This window comes from Haliotis rubra, unplaced genomic scaffold (assembly GCF_003918875.1).
Source record: "Haliotis rubra isolate DU_JTF1 unplaced genomic scaffold, ASM391887v1 Scf1363, whole genome shotgun sequence".
Classification (NCBI taxonomy): domain Eukaryota; kingdom Metazoa; phylum Mollusca; class Gastropoda; order Lepetellida; family Haliotidae; genus Haliotis; species Haliotis rubra.
The window spans coordinates 7,844-17,999 of record NW_025765296.1 but is presented as its reverse complement, the minus strand read 5'-3'; the positions used below and the strand labels follow the sequence as shown (position 1 = coordinate 17,999).

Below are 10,156 nucleotides of genomic sequence, written 5' to 3'. Positions count from 1 at the left end.
TGAAGAAGATTCAACAGCCATGTTGGATTGCTTGTCTCGGTCTGCAAACCAGTTCCATAGTAATCTAAAGTTTGGGGAAACTGCTGTTGAGCTTTGTTAATAAATATGCCAAACAGGTGAATATGAATGTTATTTTCACATCAGAAACCTTCCATATACACTTAAGTTCCAGTATCTTCCGTTTATTAAAACTAATAGTTGATGTAATTATTTTAAAATGAATGCCAACAATGACAAAGAAATTAGTACATTTATACAAATATTACACTTTTTGTGGTTATTGTGATTAGATACTTCCTGTTTAACCAATCAGAATTGAGTAATTTCAAAATTCATGGTATGATTTTGTGATAAATTGGATTATTCAAAGTCAGTATTCCTGTCCAGACTTGATAACCTGTGGTATGACAGCATGAGCAGAAATCCATCATCAAAGCGTTCCCTTCTTGTAGCTCCAACACTTTAAAACAGCACTAAGGTTGTTTTGTGGAACAGACTCAAGTTAGTAATATGGGTCAATGCTCATGATAGATAACAGCCACTTGTTTGCCACGTCCTAGAATGTATGTACATGATGCTGTGACATCCATTTGGGTACTATGACAACATAATCAGCCAGGTATGTTCACCAATGCCTTAATAATATGATATGGAACTTAAATATCACTGCACTTCACGCTCCAGGGACATGCTCATAAACTTTTATGGACATTATTACCGTGATAACCCACGCTGCCTTTGAGGCTTTAGAAGGTTAATAGTCATATTACCTATCCCACTGGGTACCCATTTTCTGCTGGTTGAACAGAGCCAATTTTCAACAAACACACTTGCCTGAGGAGAGACCACATGTGAGCTTCACTGTGGGGCAGGACAGAAGACCTAGGAACTTTCAGGAGTCAAGCTGCCAAACACAAGTATCGTTGTCCATACTTTGAATATTTACTTGCTGTTATGACAAAAGCTAGAGTATTGGTGACCCCATGAGAATTCCTGAAGAGAACAGATCCTCAATAACCTATGCCTTTCATGAGGGCAACCTAAATGAATCAAACATCATTGCACCCCAGCTGCCTTCACTAGCAGGGGTGGAAATAACATTAAAATTGCTAGTGTACACTGGTACAGTGGCATGTAAAATCACTTGCCCTGATAATTTTTCCTCTATACCGCCAATTGTCTTGTTGGATTGTTTAAAATAAACAACATAATTAACATTGGAAAGTCAACTTTCGACATTGGTACAGTGTGATATACAAATTTGCTTGCCCGACTGGAAAAACACTGGACTCGGGCAATGGGTTATTTCCACCCCTGAATAGCATTTTCACAATACCACTCACTCATGTATTTGTAGACAGTCGTGTTTAGCTGGAAGACTCTTGATCGCTGACAGTGGCCTAAACCCACAATATCTCTTCTCGGGTGTAAATGAATGTTCATGACAGTCAGGCACTACATCATGACATTTGTTCTTTTGTTTGCAGTGGACTCCACTGCAAGTAGCAATGATGGGCCATATTTGTGGACATCACAAGACGTTCTTGCAGAAGACCATAAGTTCCACCTTAAAGAGGGCTGACCAGATGACCAACCAATGCTGCAGTGGTCACCTCATTTTGTACACATTTTGAAGACACATAATTGTATCAGAGAAACATCTTCTCATGCTGTGTTTGGTGTCCCTATTATGTGTTACTGAAGTGTATTAAAAGTGGCATAAAAAACAGGGATTACTGACTTATTCTGTTTGTGTTTCAATTTATTATATCACAATAGTACTTTATGACCATTGTTTGTTGGTCATTAGTGTTTGCAACAACCCCATCACTTTTAGTTGGTTTGGTTTGATGTTTTAATACTGCACTCAGCAACATTCCAGCAATGTGCACCCCTCCTTTTGTAAAAATTGAGAGTTTATTAAATGACCATTGAAAAATGGGTGAAAATGAAGTATGCAACAAAAAACAAACCCTCTCAAAAGCTGTATCCACTTACCTCGTTTTACATGTATCTATACATGAATAAAGTGTGTGTGTGTGTGTGTGTGTGTGTGTGTGTGTGTATAAGTGTATTGGTGTACTTTTTATGTCATTGTATACAGTGGAATGTGAATGTGGTTCTTATCGATAGCAAATTTGTTTTATAATAATTTATCAGATACAGATATGGCATAAAAGATCATGAAAGGGTAAATGTGAGATTATAACCAAAAACCAAAGATCTTAGCATCACCACAACGGAAAGTGAGATGTACTCTTCACAAAACAAATTAAGCAACACTTATTTTTTTAGTGTAATATCTTTATCAATCTTGATAGTGATTTTTGCCAACATGTTACTGAAAGGTAAATATTTAAAGAATACATAACCTTTCTTAGTGACTGTCAAATTGGTTTGTCTTATAACATTGACAACATCACCCCAACACAACCACCCTCAGAATCAACAACATGCAAAATGTGTGGCATGAATGTGCCCCACTCTTCACACATGCACCCTTATCGGTGTAAACCTACCTGTAATCATTCCTCTGGTACAAGAAGCGGGTCCAAACTTCATTTTTATGGATGATAATGCCTGTCCATGGATGATAATGCCTTTAGATTAACAACATCACACATATGCACTGGCCTGCAAGGTCACCTGATCTTAATCCCATTGAACATGCTTTGGGGCATTATTGGAAGTCGTTGTTTATGGTCTCCATGTTCACCCCTGACTCTGGATGGCCTTGAGCTGGCGTTACAGAATGGCAGAACATTCCACAACACCAACTTGAAAGGCTCATTTTGGTTAATCACGAAGGCTTGTAGAAGCTTGCATTTGTGCTCAATGTGGTCATACCGCACGTACGGAACACTGCTTACGCACTGTCGAAAAAACGGACTTGAACCTTTAATGTTAACATTTTGCTCCATCAATGCAGCACATTTTGCAATTCGACTGTTTCACGGGTACATACTTTGATGATTTGTAAGTCTGCCATTGCTAAATACCATTTCATTTCATTTTGTTTCGTGTGTACATGTCTCACTCTGTCTATTACATCATTCCATGATTTGCAATTTCAATAAATGAAAATGTAATGAGACTTAAAATTGTGTTGCTTTAACTTTTTGTGAGGGAGTATATTTATACATTGTACATGTTCATTATAAACATGGAAGACATTCTGGGAACATTTGCTCCCCATGATGGCATCTGAGGCTTAAGATAATTGACACAGTGTCATTGTGTCCAGTGGTGTGGACCGTGCTTCATACTGGAACTTTGCCTGCCTTTCTCAAGACTCAGTAATAATAGAGTGCAGTGATTAAGCTGAAGTATTGTCAACTGTGATATTTTATGTGATATTCACTTAGCACATTTTGGGCGTACTTTTCACCTTTTACGTAGCACTGAAGGGACGTTAAGCAATATTTACTCACTGACTCGAACGCTAATTCCTTCTGAATCTTAAAGAGGGGCACTACGGTGGAGGCAGAACACCTGCTCGCTGTATTAGTTAACATAACTGTCAAGGACCCATGTAGCCGGATTACTGTGTTGCCCGGACGGAATTGTAAAGAGCGTACCTACTGGAAGCTAGTCCATTTTTCATTTGCTGAATTGGTTTTATAAATGAATGCATTGCTTATGAAAATAATACAATCTCTTATATATATTTGTATTACAAACAAAACTTGAACCTTGGCAAAATCATGGTAAATTTTGTGTGTGGGGAATAGCTGAAAAACAGTGATCGTAAAGACGTCCTGTACAATATTATAGTTTGTGTGTTGTTTAACGCTGTACTCAGCAATATTCCAGTTATATGACGGCGGCCTGTAAAAATCAAGTCTGGAACCTGAAAGCCAGTGACTGACATCATGAGCATGGATCTAAAAGAAGCATCAATCAAGTCAGCGAGCTTGCCCACCCGATCCGTCCCTTACCTCCAAAATCCACACAAACCACTCGCAAAATGTTTCTCAAGCAATTGCCACCCAGCAAGGAAGAATGAAACCACTTCCACTGTCTAATGTCTGGGTTGTTGGTGAGGCACCGAAAACACTTATGTGAGACATAAAAATAGCCTGAGAGAACCTAGTTCCAGCAAAGTGCAGTTTTCGCAGTTAATCGAACAGCAATTAACCGAGCTGTAGTTTTAAAACAAAATGAACCCATCTCTAATCAATCTTGGTTTAATGAATGGTGATAGAAATGCCACCAACCCGTCCTAATAAGTCGGACTGAAATGGGAACAGAGTCATAAAGTTTCATATTTGTAATAAATCAAATCATCAACGCCATCGGGATCCGAGTCACAGCCCGAGTTCTCCTCCCCGACGGCTGCTACTTTCTGGAGCTTGGGGTGTATTTCGTTTTGTCTGTTTTACGACCACACTGACTAATATTCCAGCTGTATGACAACTTGTAAATTATCAGGTTTGTTTATATGTGTAGGGTGTACTGGAAATCCAGTAAAATCACCAAAGCAACACAAGCCGCACACATTCTGTTTTTAGTCAATCAGGAAACATGAGTCCGTTAATGGGCGTGGCATTATTGTTTTAGGTTTCAGGAAACAGTCTCAAAATTTAATGTTTGGTTAGCCAATGTACTGCTATAGAAGTAATTGCAAATTTATTCATAAATAGAGATAGAACGTTGGTATCAGGTCGTCCTATTCTATTACATCTAAACTATGTTAGTTTCTGAAGAGTTCCAGTCAGATATTGTTCTAAAGACAAACAATATTTGTGTAAATGTATGATTTAGTACCATTTTAATGTTACTCAGTTCATTATACCACCAACAACGGTTATAGGTTATTATAAACTGAATAACAGAATTAATTTCATAATCAGTGTTATGTTGTTATGTGTTACCTTCTAAAGGAAAGTTTTCAAGCACATTAGAATTACCACCCTTTTACGATGCTTGGGAGACATGCCACCTGTAATTCCCACGAGGACGTCATAACAAGCTGCTGTTTTATCACCCCTCTGACAAGAAGCCAAGAATAAAGATCTGCTACAGCTCATTAAGTACGTAAATATTGTGCAATGGTTGTTTGGCAATGATGCACATTTACTTCCTTGTTTTTGTAATTAATAATGTATTTTTTTGCTGAATCCCTGTTACAGGTGGGGCAAAGGCCAGGGAATTTCTTGTGCCCTTTTGAAGAAAAACCCAACACAATGAAGGATTCATACATACCAAAATGAATAGTGATAATAAGCTGCTGGTGTCAAAGCACACATGCATTTTAGAAAGTAAAGCTTAGATTGAATGTTTTCACAACTTTCACTCGTACATTCACACTTGACCAAGAAATATGGCAGATATATCAGCCATTATAATATAACATTATAAAGATTGACGTGGATGGACTTTTTGTAGTGAAAAGAAAAGATTCTGTAATCTGAAATCAGTTAACTGGAGTCTTGAAGAGTGGACATCCACTGTGAATAAAATGTATTTTTTCATTAATCAGAAAAGATTATTTTTGTATCGTATATCTATTTATTAATTCATATCGGAAATTCTTGAGAGACATATTCATCTTTTTTAAATTTGCCGCCGTGATATTGCTGGAATATGGCTAAAATCGGCGTAAAATCATTCTCACTCACTTTTTAAATTTGCATTTATAAGTCTTTTCACTTGTTAAACAGTACGGACAGTACGGTCACTTTGACTCAAGTAGTTTTCAATTCACTTGCAAAACGTCACGCGTTGTAAATGTACTCGAGTATAGGCCTGACAGCTATCTTCCCCTTGTCGACTATAAATCGGCGTGTTGGCAGGCAAAGAGTCCTTCGGCTTGGTTTTACTTCGGTTGGTACATAAACGTTCAGTGTGCTTATCTTGCAAATGACAACACACTATAACTGGTAATACATTCTTAGGTTGTCGCGATTCAGCCCCTGGATCATTCCGAGTGTAAGCTGTAACCACCTTGATGTCAAGACATATCAACTTTACGACAGGAAAGGAACGTTGTACACAAACCACATACACACAGGCTTCATAGATTGCAATTATGAGCCTTTTTGTTTCCGTTTATATGTCTGTCATGTCATGTCATTTTTAGCAAGGTGAGAATTTCCATCATTGTCTTTATTGCTATAATTACAGTTTTATGTAATACTGAGATTGCATTTGGGGTTATTCATAGTCATATCACCTGTGGCGATAAACGTTTTGAGTTAAAAGACGAAAACCTTAGCACATGTATTGGAAAATACTTTTTCGATCATGGCTGAAATGGCGGCAGTTCATACTCAATCTATATAGATAAGTTCTTGAATCTATTTATTTACATTGTTTAAATAAACCATGGTATTTCAAGGGTTAAATGTGCATTTTCTTGTCAAGGTGACCTGGTATGTATCGATTATGGCTTTATGCGTCCCTGGGATTGATATGGTCCTGTATTAACATTAGTGAACAATATATTACACCACGAAGGATTTGGGCCTGCTGCTCGCACCAACACACTTACAACAAGGACGACTCTATGCGCTGATGAGGTAGGTTATTTGGAGATTTTCTCTTTCTCTCTATTTGTATGTTGGCTTTATGTGTGATATCATATTTATTGATTAGCTTGGAGTGTGCGAGTTTAATTTTATGCCACCTTAAGCACTATTCTAGCACCAGAAGATTTGTTTGAAAACTACAATAGTGTATACATATTCATGTTTTGTAAAAAGGCGTAAATACAAATTATGAGTGATTAAAACTCCACACAAATCATTTGATTTCATAGGCTACACCATCAATGATGTGGCCTTTTTAGTTTAACAATACAAGACCTTGAAACATAAATTGTCAGGGCTCTATTTTTAAAAAGGTTGTGATAAATGTATTATTATTGAAATTTATCGAGATCCTCATTGAAAGCATTTTCACAACGCAACCCAACCACTGTCTCCATTCTTCTGTTCATATTTGTAAAAATATGTGTGCATATATATCATCCAGAAATATGACAGTATTTGAGGTTGTGCCCAGTTTCTGAGGATTAAAAGAACAATTCACAGTTATCAGAGGGGGTACACAAAGTCCGCACTCTAGACTACCAGTTGTCAGACTTACCTTTTGTGGAAGCCGCGGTGGCCGAGCGGTCTAGGCGTCTGACTTTGTGTGCTGGCGATTAGGTGCCTCTCTCTGAGGGTGTGGGTTCAAATCCCAAAATGGGACTCAACCCAAAAGAACTAGAATCTGTACTTTACTAAGAAAGTGTAATCCTAAATACAACATATGTTACATTTGACCACTTTCTAAAATGGCATTGTGTATTTCATAGCTTTTGGTCGTGGGGAGCCATGCCAATTAACACTTATCAGAGGGGTACACATATAATCCACATAACAGAGTTGTTGCCACAGTGGCATGAATAGCTGTTCAAATAATCAGGAGCTGTGGGGACCTGTGACGACACAAAGTTGTACAAGTGGTACTGAAAATATGGAGTGGTTGGCCTGACTTTGTCAGTGCAGTGAACATTTGCTGCTGTATATTTGTAGTGATGTCAATAAGGTAAACTGCAACAGTAGAAGAAACTGTGTAGCTTCGACATAAATAGCTTTGTTAATACTTGAGGATTTGTATCAACTCAGGCGGTTATGTGAAAAATCAAGCCGCGCCAGAATAATCAGTGGTTGCAATAATTGGATGGATGCATATACCCAGCAGTAGAAGAAATTGTGCAGCGCTGACAAAAGCAGTCATGTTAAGATTCTTGATGTTGCATCAACCCTAGGCGGTGGTGTGAAAAATCATGCCGCGCTATCATATCACTTTTCATCAGAAGTGCAACCGAGGGATTGAATATGTTATAACATTGATTAAAAATACATTGTGCTGACATAACCGGTAGTGTCAATAATTAAAGACGCTTATAGTGGGTGCATGCAACTAATGATCTAACTTGTGTAAACTCTGAAGACGGGCTCAAGACTGTACTAAAACTGTGGGACAATAGACGTAAAGAACTCTATGGTAAAGGTGACGAACCAGGAAGTGCCAGCAAGAACATATATATTGTGACATTCGGACCCCTTTCTAGGAAGTGCCAGCAAGAACTTATATTCTGATATTCGAACCCCTTTCTAGGAAGTGCCAGCAAGAACTTATATTGTGATATTCGAACCCCTTTCTAGGAAGTGCCAGCAAGAACTTATATAGTGATATTCGAACCCTTCTGTGTAAAGTGTTAAGGTTTCATCAGATCGGACACATATAGATAAGCCATACATTATCGCATTTTCTAAGATGCTTAGCTGTTAGAACAATGGAAAAAATTACATTATCAGACAATAAAGGTATAGTTTTTATGACGTAACAATTGAATGACGTTATCCCGTCACTGCGCCATTCTAGTGTGCCCCTCGTAATCGAACCATTTTACATTACGTCACAATGTAAGCGACGTCACGATGCATGTCAGTTGTCATCGCCTCGTACAGCCTCCTACAGTAAACTACTGCGTTGCATCCCGTTTCTTGGTTTGCAGTTGCTTCACTCACCTAACATCACTGGTGGAAACATTACGTTTATGTTTTCTGACGTTTAAAATGTCTCAATTCGACTCACAAGTTTTCAGCGACACGGTAACGTTCGCAATGTTTACATTCCCACAATGCAATCGTGGAATGTCGCTTGACTACTCAGCTTCGTCTGGATGTACTGATCTAAACATACGTTGGTAGTAGAAATGCGACGTTCACATGGTTTACGTTAATGACAGATGTAATTAAAATAATTTAGAGAAGATATTTAATCCGAACGTAAACCGTCATCAAACTGTTTATCATTTGTTTTTCTGGTAACGTTCGTCTTAACGTAGGGGGGCAGACATATCAATAGAACAGCGCGCCAGTTAGCCCTGTGCGAGGATTCTTAATTTAGGTCACAGACACCGTCGTTTGTTTTCTGCCTTAAATGAATCGTAATTATCCTTAGAAAGTATTAAATTTGGCATCTTAGAAACTGTATTTCTTAAATTATCAAATACAAATTGTAAAAAGAACGAGATCCTTGAAATAATCATGACACCAAAATCCACCTATAAGCCCTATCACTTTTATTGTAGTCTAGCTGTCTCACAAGTGCTGAATAGCATTATTTCCCTTCCATTCTGCTAAGGCCTTAAATGAAGCAAGTCTGTTTTTCTCCATGTCTATGAATGTCCCATTTCAATTAAAAGGAATGATTGTTTCTGTCAAATTTAAGTCAATCAGAGACGAAGCGTTAGTCATATTAAAGTCCTTAGTTTAGTAGTACTACTCCGATTATGTCCGTTACCACTACGACCAGAAAATGCAGTAGCTCTAGTAGTCGCCATTCATTTCCTCCCACAACAAACTCCCAGCTGATATTTTTAACACCCCAGCGACTCACATTGCAAGCCCACCACCTCATGGCCCCAGCACACACTCCAGAGCGTCTGTGAATGGAAAGCCTGTCAGTTAATTACAAAAGCAGTACCACTCTCAAAGCCCGCGCGGCACATGTTGTACACTTGCACACGTCTCTAAGGTAATAATGAATAGTTTCAACAACAATTTCTGCAACAACAATAACTAGATACAATTAAACTTTAACACATTGTCCCTCTAACAGACTGGCGCCCTTATCTCGACTTGCCTCTTTGAAGGATTGCATTGCTGTACACCGAGTCTCCTGGGTTCAGATTTCGCTACAGCCTTAATTGGAGCAAGGCTAATTAAGATGGGAAACCCCCATTAACAGCTGAGGCTGGGTGAAGACATTTGAATGTTATTGCCATGATCATGGTTATTCGGATGATGATAAACGATTTCCCCAATATCTATCCTCTCAAGCATTACATTGGTTCGAAGGAACCTTGTCAAGGTATAATTATTCCTGGCAAATCTTTAAGAATTTTTTTGCAAAGCTATACCCCAAACCCCATTGTTATGCTGAAAAGAGGTAATGACGTAATAGACAGGAAACAAAACAGTCGGAGTCATTTGCTGACTTCTTATAAACGGTGGGACATCAAACAGCCATAATTGGCCGAAATAATGATGATTTCGTCAGGGATCTCATTCTTAGAAAAGCATGTCTAAAAAGAAATTGTTTTACTAGACCACACTTTTACTTGCTGAAGTTATATAGAGCGCAGAAATTGGTGATG

At 38.3% G+C, this 10,156-nt stretch overlaps 1 long non-coding RNA gene across 1 annotated transcript; it reads left to right on the top strand.

Moving 5' to 3' along the window:
- The first annotated feature begins 4 nt into the window (after positions 1-4).
- Positions 5-1,733, top strand: LOC124268128. The gene is made up of 2 exons (XR_006896210.1): positions 5-116; positions 1,488-1,733. It is a non-coding gene; the product is annotated as an uncharacterized LOC124268128 (long non-coding RNA).
- The last annotated feature ends 8,423 nt before the right edge of the window (positions 1,734-10,156 follow it).